An 11,520-nucleotide genomic window follows, 5' to 3' on the forward strand; every position below is an offset into this window, starting at 1 on the left:
TATAATCATACCTTTTCTGTTAAACGTAAAGTTATTTTGAGCTGTTTGGAACATTGTGAAGCAGTGGGACAGCTACAGTAGTTTCTATAAAAACTAAACAGTAACGTTTATATATTGCATCAGGAGTATTTTATTCTATATATAAATATATATATGGTAAATATCTGTCTGTTTTATAAATATAATCATTTAAAGAAAGTATCGTTATGACACTATCTGCCATATTTTTATACATTTGTGATATGAAGTGAGTATTATACTTCTAATCAAGGGAGTTGAATTGTGGCTGCTCGTGACTGTAACTGTAGGAACCTTGCTAAACTTTCAGGCGACAGCGGCAGCTTCTAGACACGATCCTTGGTAGCAGACGAGATGCAGCATCTCCTTCTGAACCCACAGGGAAAGAAAGTTGGCTAGGCCAGTGAGAACTCCAGCAGGCCTGTTCCGTCCTCACACAGTTGGCTCCTCTTCGTGTCCAGGGACGTTCCTTGCACCTGAGGGGAGAACAGATCCAGGGTTACTCATGGGGTCTTTGTAGAGAGAATGTGCTCTTCTACTTAGCATTAACGTAGGGCATAGACCAAAGATTTGCCAGTGAACATTCCTAGTTGCGAGGTTGTAAAAGGTATCTGCAGATCTTGCAAACCAGCTCTATGCTCCTGAATCCTGTGCACTGTACTGGAGACTCTTGGCTGGTAGCGTGTGAGATACACGTGTGGCATTTCTATTTCTAAATGCTTTTTTTGTTATCGCTCTTTCCAATATATTTAAAAGGCTCCTGAAGCAATTCCAGATGTAGAGAAAATTGCTGTACTCATCTTCCTGAGAAGGTCCATTTGTAACGAGTTTATCATGCACATCAATAAACACACATACGCGCACACACGTGGCCAGAACAGGACTTACCTTTCCCTCATTTGATCTCCTTCAACTCCCAGGTTATTCCAAAGTATCATCAAGGCCTTTGGCCAACAAGGGTCATAGCCCCGCGTTTCTGGGCCATCCTTGACAGAAATCACCTCAATACCATCATCCATCAAGAGTATTAGATTTTCGGAAGTAGTCTCTTAGCAATAATATTTTTAAAGGTCCCCTCCCACCCCTCAAAGAGGTAACTTCTCAGTATTTATTACTTGTCCCAGGACTGTGAGAGTATCAGCCCCTGAATCAAGTTGGCTATAATTGAAATCTGCAGAGTTACTGTTCCCCTCCCCCAACATTTTAAGAATCATAGCTCTGATGATTATGAAGATTATAAAGAAAAAGGTCTTAGTTTCTTTGAAGCTTAAATTGTGTGCACATTGCATTTTTATATAACTACTATAATGATGTGTATTGATTATATATAGAGGTCATTTTAAGGTGCTTTTAATTTAATTTTAATAAGTGTAATAGGCACTAAAATAAAACTCAACTAGGTACTATCATTGAAACAATTTGATTCAAACCAATAGTTTGCATGCTCTTCGGTTCTTTTTATATCTTACTGCTTTCACCAGGTCAGTGCTGTCTGAGTAGCTCTGAATTCTGGCTTTTTCCAGGCAGCTGCCCAGTTATATAGTGATGTGGACCCTTAGCAGTTTTTGCCTGAATACTAATGACTCTAAAAGGGTGTGTAACTCTTCTTTTTTAAACTCAACCTGTACCTTGTATTCCCCCTTGCAAACCAGAAACTCCATTTTTTTCCTCTGGAAAGACTTCTCACTGTGCTGTGCGCTTAGGAACTGCGCAGTCACATTGCCATGCTGTGGCATTTGAGGCTCGTTGTCACCTAGGGGCTGGTTTCCCATGTTTTCGTCCTTGCTAACATTGGGATCTTAGATATTTGCAGAACATTTATATTCGTGATGGTTCTTCAAAGAAGGGCTAGAATAATTGCCTTCTACCTAGAGCAAAGTAAACCTAACTGATGAAGAGTCAATACATACTTTTCGTACATTCCCAGATTTGAGCCAGAAAATATCTGCAATGTTTTCAACTAGTGTTTTTGACGTAGCTCTTTTATCCTCTTCTCAGCTTTTGTCCATTCTGACTTTCATTGACCTCAGTAAGCTGTAAATGATCTACAATTCGCATTTCTAGCATGCATATTTCTCTTCCTGGTCACATGGTAAAGTTTTCTCTCAAATCTAATGGGCCCTCTTTTAGCTCTGAACTTATTTTCCTCTGGTTGATGAATTATTGGCCTCACAAAGATTGCCATCTGTGATAAGATTAAGGACTTGACTTAAGGTCACAAAAGTCTGCATTTTCTTTAGGAAGGGAAGTTTATGACATCCATGTTCTATCATCTGCCCTAACTTCCTAAAGGATAAAAAGTTTGAATGAAGGCTTATGAATTGCTTTGTTTATGGAAGTATCGCTGATCTTGTGAAAAGAAACTCTGCTTTACTGTTTTTCTACTTTTGCTTTACCGCCATCCTCATTATTCTTCTCAGAAGTTCTGAATGAACTTTTACTAAACCTTGTTTGGTTTCAGTTAGAGGTTTAGCCTCTCTAGAGCCCAAGACAAAAAGTGCTCCATGCTGAGGGGCTCAAGTGAGTTATCTACAGCAGGATTCTCGACCAGGGCCAATTTTGCCTCCTGGAGACATTTGGCAATGGCAGGAGACATGTTTGGTTGTCACAACTGGGGGTGGTGGTGTGCTACTGGGATCTAGTAGGTAGAGGCCAGGGTTGCTGCTAAACATCTTGCATGCCCAGGACCGCCCCCACCAGACAAAGAATCATTCAGCCCCAAATGTCAGTAGTGCCGAGGCTGAGAAACCCTGCTCTACCATATTCCAAGCCCACCTGTCTGCAGAGCTTGGCCCCGCGCTAGTTCTCTGCAGGCTTCAAAACTGCAGGTACGAATTCTTTAGCGTTGCATTCTCTTAAAGAGTCTTCTACCACCTTTCTTGAATCCCTGGAATCCTACTGTCTGTTTTCATTATCTTGGACCTGCTAAAAGGTGCATCCTTTGGGAGGAGACCAGAGTCACTTTATAGGTGTTTGAGAACTTAAATTCTAGGTCAGCATCCTTAGAAAATCTTTCATAGAGCCATGAAGCTTATATTTAGAAGCAAGCAGCAGCCTGGCAGATTGGCATGATTTTTACCAACTGCTCAAAGACATCCATGGCTTTTAGCTGTCTCTCCCAAAAGAAAATGTGTTTGTTTTTAATTTAAGTCATTTAATAACTCTTTACAAATATTGGCGTATGACCGATTAGAAGCAAAAAACTCTTAATTGGTGGTCATGATGTGGCTGTTATAGGAGTATTTGTGCCGTGTGCTTTGGTTAAATCTGTTTTAAAATGTACTTTAAGATTCACCATTTGCAGTTGTACTTTAATTCTAAGCTCAGAGCCATGCTGGGTAGTTTCCAGTCGCATCATGTATTATAAAGTATGTTGTGGTTGTAGAGTTAGACAGTTTAGCATATTTCTAACCTGAAAATTAGTGGGCTTTGCTACGAAATGCTATCCCATTTTTCCTTCCCAGCACCTCTTAGTTAACATCATAGTACCCTCACTCCTTAAACTAGTTTTTAGAGTAAATAAGGAAAAAAGCCATTTATTTTCTTCTAGCTAAGTATTGAGAATGACTCATAAGTGTACAACTGTTTTTTAAGGCCAAGAGGATTACTTTTCAAGTATGTAGAAGGCTCTGTCCATTTCTGTTCACCTAGGTCCTGGTGGGGACTCAACCTTTAGCAAGGGCAATGGCTCATTGCGACTTATTCCTAGAGCTCAGCTGGGACTCAGAAATCTGTATAATCCCTCCTGGTCAGAACATATTTTCTGGAGAGCAGTGCTTTTATATCTAGAAGTTTGTTAGCTCCTGCATTATAGTCAGATATTGAGCTCCATGCGAGCACTAAGATCCACAGACTCATACTTTTGTGAACTGGGAATGTGGTATGATACACTGAACCAAGTCAGAAAATATTGAAATATTTCCTTGCCTCCTTCAATTCATCACTAATAAAGTGTGTAGGCAGAGAAAACTTATTTGCAGTTAAAAAAAAAATGGTTTCTTTAAAAGGGGCTGCAGAAACAACAGTACAAATGTCCTAAGTGTCCTGTTGCTAATCCGCAGGGCCAGGATCTCACAAGAAGGCTCTCTTAGAGACTTAAAGGGCCAACTTGCAAAATAAAAACTTGTAAGTGGCTCTGATTTCTCCCTTCTGCATCTTGACCAGCTGAGGTACAGAATATAATAACTTGACGTCTGATTCAGCTGGGTAAAAAATTCTGTATTAGAAACCATGAGTAAATGCAAGAAAGTGAATCTGTGACGGGATGAGTCCCTTGTCTTTCTGTATACACACAATGTGGTAGAAGTACAGTGGCTAGGAAACTATGGGCCTGCTGCCCTATTCTATTTCTTCTTTTTTAATCGAATGTACTATAAAATGTCATAGACTTTTGTGCCAAGTCAGTTACTATGTGAATATTCATTTCCCATAGTGCTTTGTTAATATATCAGTGTTAGGCCTGGTCCTGACTCCACCTTTCTCCACTCCAGGCACTGACCCACCTTTCTGTGTATTTCCTATAGGCTATTAAATATGATCACAACCTGCCTTGTACTTCCATTCATTAACTGTTTACTCCCAAGTTTGAGGGAAGTTTGTCTTTTGTTTTGCCAGAAAAAAATTTGTAATAGTCTACACGTTGGATTTCTAGGGCCAGAGAACTGTGGCAGTGAAGCTGGTATCTCTTCTAAGGCCCTTCATTACCCAAAAGGTTAAGCTCTCTGAACCCCATTTGATCCTTGGATTGTATTTTGATCTTCCTTTGGAATCTTAAAAATCGGTCTCCATGTTGTATGCAGATTAGAAGTTGCCTTGTTCACTACTCTTCCAGCGCATAGTATCAGGGAGAAAGAGGCCTTATCTGTTCCTCCATCCCCTCCGTTTTGACAGACTGCAAAGAATTCCTCAGGACTTCCTTTGGTTTGGGATTTTACTTTCCCAAAAGCCTGATCTGATTCATTTCAGGCATAGACAAGCTTGTCCTAGTGCTCTGCTTCAGGGCTAATCAGACAAAACCCAGGAATAGAAAAGGTAGATGCCTTGACTTTTGTCCCTGTTGGGGGATTAAAGTGTTTATCGCCAGAGTTGTCAAAAGCTCCAGTTACAACGCATTCAGTTTCAAGGGGAAAAAAATGATGCTTTTCCTTCTGGAGAACTTTTAAGTTCTCCACAGCAGCTTAGATTTTCCAAAATGGAAAGTAAAGCTTGTATAAAATCTGTTTTCGCTAGAGATATACAGTCGATTATAGTCACTTCAGTCCATTTCCCTCTCCTTGTTTCCTCCTTGGTCACTGATTGAGTCAGGCTGGAGGGGTAATGCTGTGATTGTAAGAAGTAAATTCTCACGTGAACGTGGACTGATTAACAGAAACAAACCAAACAAAATAGTTGCCCCTAATTCCTATCTCCAAGAATTGCTTTGTGCCATTTTGAATTCAGGTAGTTATTCTGTATATATTTAGAAGACTATTCTGAGCTTCTTCAATCTCTAGGAAGTTTGAAGGGGGTTTCTGGGAAGACACAGAGCAGGGAGACTTTGAGAACCCTGCTTGTGCCTGAAAACAAAAATAGGGATAAGCCAGAATGATGTAACATCTAAGTTTGTGGTAGGTGAAGAATCAGTTGAAATTCTTAATTGCACAGACTTTATAATCCATAATATAAAGTGTAATTCCATACTTTGTACTGTGGCAAGGGTGTGACGTGGTGTTAACCTTTTTAATTTTTGAATCCAAGCTGAATTTAAAGTGTTGAATATTTAAATTCCTCACAAGCTAATTATGAACCATTTGTAAGGTGTTTATATAACTCTTTGTATCATGTATTGGTACATCTTATCAAGTTTTTTCTGGCATGTATTCCATTCTAAACTTCTGTAAAATTTCTATTGTTGCTGTAAATATTATACAAATATCTATTCCGTGGTAACCTTAATTATCAGCATGAAATGGTTAATTTTTACTGAGCACAATGTATTTTTGAATGGATCTTCCCAAATGTCTTTAATAAAATGCAGATTTTGCACTGACTGATGTGATTGCCAGGCCTTCCCCATCTTGAGCACTGTGGTCCCTCTTGTTTGAACAACAAGCAGCTCTGTGGTAGGTCCTTCTTTGTAAAGAACTCGTTTGAATTCAGATGAGGGATAATGGGCCTTTGAATTTGGAATCAGTTTAAGGGACAGAAATTATTGTAAGGCAGGGCAAATCCTGTTATTTACTGATGTTGATAATTTTTTTTTTTTGTATTTATAAAGCTTTTTACCCCTTCTGGCATTTTGAAAACTTTGGCTTCTTTTACACTTGAGTGTTGCCTCATTTGCACGTTGCCAGACACTCACTTGGTGGTTTGGGGAAGATGAGAAGAGATGTCAACCTCCTGCTTAGTGCCATGGAGGAAGCAAAGATGGACAGCTTAATAAGGATTTCTTCATGTTTTAGAGCATGGGGTTGGCAAACTCTTTCTGTAAAGGGCCAGATAGTAAATATTTGAGGCTCCATGAGCCATTGGATCTCTGACTACTCAACCCTACTCACCATGCAACTCTGCCATTGTAGTGCAAAACCAGTATAGATGATATGTAAATGAATGGGTGTGACTGCGTTCCAATAAAACTTTATTTACAAAAACAGGCAGGGAACCAGATTTGCCAGCCTGTTTCAGGCCCTCACTTTTGTCTTTAAGGATAAGAAGACCAACTAAGTAAATGGGGTGGGCAGGGGAGAGCTTAAATTTTGTGATAACATGTATAAATATTCTCCAACTTTCTTTATCTTTCTAAACGAAGGATAGGAGCTAAAACCCTGTGTCACCAAAATCTTCACTCCAAGTTTCTCAAGTGTCATAGAAACTTGTGGCCTGTGATTTCGACTATACTGTTTATCGAGACTGAATCAAAGTAACTGGGGCTTGTCATTTTTTTATGTTCATAGCACTTACTATGGCTGGGCACATTGCCAAGTATTTTACTTTTATTATTATTTTATTTTTATTTATTTATTTATTTTGCGGTACGCGGGCCCCTCACTGTTGTGGCCTCTCCCGTTGCGGAGCAGAGGCTCCAGACGCGCAGGCTCAGCAGCCATGGCTCACGGGCCCAGCCGCTCCGCGGCATGTGGGATCTTCCCAGACCGGGTCATGAACCCGTGTCCCCTGCATCGGCAGGTGGACTCTCAACCACTGTGCCACCAGGGAAGCCCTACTTTTATTATTACATTTATTTTTTGGAAGACAGCAAAGTGGGTAGTATCCCCATTTTGTAGATGAGGAAACTGAGGTTTATGGACTTTATGTTAACCTGCCCAAGGTCACCCAGCTAGGATTTGAATCCAGGTATGTTCACTGGAAAGCCCATACCCTTTTAACACTACTATACAGTGTGATCACTATGTCTCCATGTATAGAAACTGACATGGGTTCATGACATGGGGTGATTCATGTACCGCCCTTCTTCCCATCTCCCATCAAGTGGTAATTGAACTGATTTGAGAATAGAACATTTCATTGAAACAAGTCACTAGAGGTCCAGAGACTAGTGAAATGGCTGAAAGCACAGGATCTGGGGTCGGATTACCGGAGTGCAATCCTAGCTCCATCACCTACATCTTGTGTGGCTTTATGCAAGTTACTTTTCTATGCCTCGGTTTCCTTATCTTTAAATGGAAAAAATGATAGTGCCTACTTCATAGGGTTGTTGTGAGGATTTAATGAGATGATAACCTGCAAAGCATTTGATAGATTCTCAGTAAATATTAGCTGCTACAGTATTTTTGCTATTATTTGTGCCCCAGTTGACAGCCCTATGAAGTTAAAAAGGAATGTCACTGAATCTTGACTACCACTTATACAGAGCTCATTAAGCACTTTAGGTGCATTTATCTTATTTGATCTTCACATCAGCCCTGTAAAGTTCTCATGATTAAGAACCACCCAGCTTAGAGCTACTCTTGGGATCACAGGGGAAGCAATAGCCCTTACAGGTGTGCATTTGTCAGCAAGCCTCAGCAACCATGCTCCAGGCAGACAAAAAGATGGGCTTCTGTCAGTGTCTGTTCAAAGGCTCAATTCAGGGGTGCAATCTTCTGGGTTCTGAGACTGGAATCATAGCAGTACCTTTATTTTGAAATACCTTTACCTCGTCTAAGTAACCTCCTCCCACCCTGAATACCAAAATCAGCTCAGACTTTTTCTTAACCTTGCCTACACTTAGCGTTACTTCTTTGTTCATAGGATTTCATCTAGTTGTTTAAAAATCTCCTGCAATATGTTACGTATATTTTACCACAATTAAAAAAAAAAATGTCCTGCTAGTATAGGCCACACTCTAGAATTTCTGAAAATATTCTTCAACCAGAAGTTTCCCCCACAAAAGAAATAGTACTGCAAACATAGTTCATGTGTTTAATGGCACGATTCTGTTGGGCTTCAGATGTCCCTCAATAAAAGTTTTATTTTTTATACATTCTGTCATGAATTAAATGGAGTAAAAATTCATATGCTGTAGTAAATAAATTACCTACAGATAAATGTTTTACGAATCTCACTGTTTATTAAATTCTAAAGTACTGAGCAATTTCCAATAGGAAATCTCAGCTGACCTCCTTGCAGAAATTGACAAGTTGATCCTAAAATTCTTACGGAAATCCAGGGGACTCAGAATAGCCAAAATGATCTTGAAGAAGAACAAAGTTGGAAGACTCATGCGTTACAATTTGACAACTTCCTACAAAGCTACAGTAATCAAAACAGTGTGGTACTAGCATAATGATAGACATATAGATCAATGGAATAGAACTGAGTGTCCAGGGAATTCCCTGGCGGTCCAGTGGTTAGGACTCCATGCTTTCACTGCTGAGGGTGCAGATTCAATCCCTGGTTGGGGAACTAAGATCCCACAAGCTGCGTGGCATGGCCAAAAAAAAAAAGAATTGAGTGTCCAGAAACATAAACCCTCACCTTTCTGGTCAATTGATTTTCCATAACAGTCCAAGGTCATTCAGTGGGGAAGGAATAGTCTTTTTGACAAATGTGCTGGGACATTTGGATATCCACATGCAAAGAATGAAGTTAGACCCCTACCTCATATCATACAAAAATGAACTCAAAATCGATCAAAGATCTAAATGTAAGAGGTAAAACTATAAAACTCTCGGGAAAAAAAAAATAGGAATAAATCTTCATGATCTGGATTTGGCAATGGTTTCTCAGATATGACACCAATAGCACAAACAACAAAAGAGAAAAAATAAGTTGGACTTAAAATTTTAAAATATGTGTTTCAAAGGACTCCTTCAAGAGAGTGAAAAGACAACCTATGAAATAGGAGAAAATATTTGCAAATCATTTATCTGGTAAGGTAATTGTATCTAGAATATATAAAGAACTCTTACAACTCAATATTTTAAAAACAGCCTAATTTCAAAAATGGGCAAAGGGTCAGAACAGACATTTCTTCAAAGAAGGTGTACAAATACAGTAGACACATGAAAAGATGCTTAACATCATTACTCATTAGAGAAATGCAAATCAAAACCACAATGAGAGATACTACTTCATATACACTAGGATGGCTACAATCAAAAAGATAATGACAAGTGTGCAGAAATTGGAACCCTCATACATCGCTGGTGGGGATGTAAGATGGTGCAGCCATCTTGAAAAATTGTCTGAAAGTTCCTCAAAAGGTTAAATTGAGTTACCATATGACCCAGCAATTCCACTCCTGGGTATATACCCAAGATAAATGAAAACGTCCACACAAAAACTTGTACACGGTTGTTCATAGCAGCATTATTCATAATAGCCGTAAAGTGGAAACAACCCAAATGTCCATCAACAGATGAATGGGTAAATAGAATGTGGTTTATCCATACAATGGAATGATATTCAGCCATAAAAAGGAATGAAGTACTGATACATGTTACAACATGAATGAACCTTGAAAACACTATACTAAGTGAAAGAAGCCAGACAGGAGAAAATCACATATTGCATGATTTCATTTTTATGAAATGTCCAGAATACGCAAAATCTACAGAGACAGAAACAAGATTAATGGTTGCCCGGGGCTGGGGTGGGCAAGTGGGTTGGAGAGGTGTGATGGCTAGTGGGGACAGGGTTTCTTTTGGGGGTGATGAAAATTTTCTAAAATTGATTGTGATAACGGTTGCTCAACTCAATATACTAAAAGTTATTGAATTATACACTGTAAATGGGTGAAATTTGTATGGTATGTGAATTTTATCTCAATAAAGCTGTTCCAAAACAAAAATTTCCAATATAAACAATTATTTGGAGAACCTTTATCCCTGCCTCATCCTGTTTACTTCTTTTCTTTTTTTCCCTTAACTATACTCCCCTCCTGTGTCTGGTGTGCCAGTTGTAGAGTCCTGAACTCTTAGGCTATTGCCATTTTCTCTGACAATCCATGTCACGATAAAAGTTCGTTCAGCTTTCCTAGTAAGAATCCCTAGGCATTCTGTTCAAAGTGGATTTGTCCATGTGTCCTAAGGCCAGAGAAGGATTTTTTTTTTTTCCCTACCCTGAATTGATACCTTTATATGTGAGAGAAGATTGAGCAGAGAAAAGCGTTTTTCCACGTTTAAGTATACAGCATGGGGATTGGAAAGATGCTGGGTTAAATAAGCTGTTCTAAGCCCAAAAACACCAGGGAAGAGATTTGGGGATTTTAGGAGGCTGGCCGTTCACAGAGAAGGTGAATACGATGTCCAGGATTGTGTTGGTGTGAGTCCATTGCCTCGGCTTGGCGTTTGAAAACAGAAAGTAACTCAGAGAAATGAGCTGCTAGCAGAGGCTGCACTGCCTCAGGACCAGGACAGTCTTGGCTTCCCCAGTCTCGCTGGAGGGCCCTCATCCTCTGATTCCACCCCTTCTCGGCTCCTGCTTTCAAATCCTCTCCTGCCCACCCGCCCTGTCATCGGCCTCTTCCAGGGAAAGGCCTGAAAACTCAGGCTGAGCTATAAACGACAAAGGCGGACTGTCCTTCCCCCGAGCTCCCTGCTTGTGGAGCTCCTCCAGGAGGGGAAGGCCAGGCTGAGCCCAGATGTTACGAGGCAAGGGGGCAGAGGTCGGAAGGTTGGGCTCACCAGCAGCCTAGCCGCATCACGCTTCTCAGATTGTAGGGCCTGACCACTTTCTGCAGACTGTACTCAACTGATGGGCCTCCTCTGTGTAGCCAGTGATAGCTCCTGGCCAACTGTTTTCCAAGTGCTAAGCTTGTTGAAAAACGGTAGCCCTAGATAAAAGGAAATTCTGGTGTGTTCTGGTCATTTGGGGTTCCTAAATACAGGGAAACTTTGCTCCTTACATATGCAGCCTGTCCCGTGTATTCACCTAAATAGTGACCACAGACTGGGATCATTTGCCTGAGGGAACTGCAGAATGGAGCTATATGTGATGAGAGCTCTGGACCTCCCCCCATCCTTGTGTTCAGGGTTAGGTGTGAGGGGTGAAAGCTCAAAGCAGGGGAGGCCCTCCTACCTC

This window comes from Phocoena sinus, chromosome X, assembly GCF_008692025.1.
Source record: "Phocoena sinus isolate mPhoSin1 chromosome X, mPhoSin1.pri, whole genome shotgun sequence".
NCBI lineage: Eukaryota > Metazoa > Chordata > Mammalia > Artiodactyla > Phocoenidae > Phocoena > Phocoena sinus.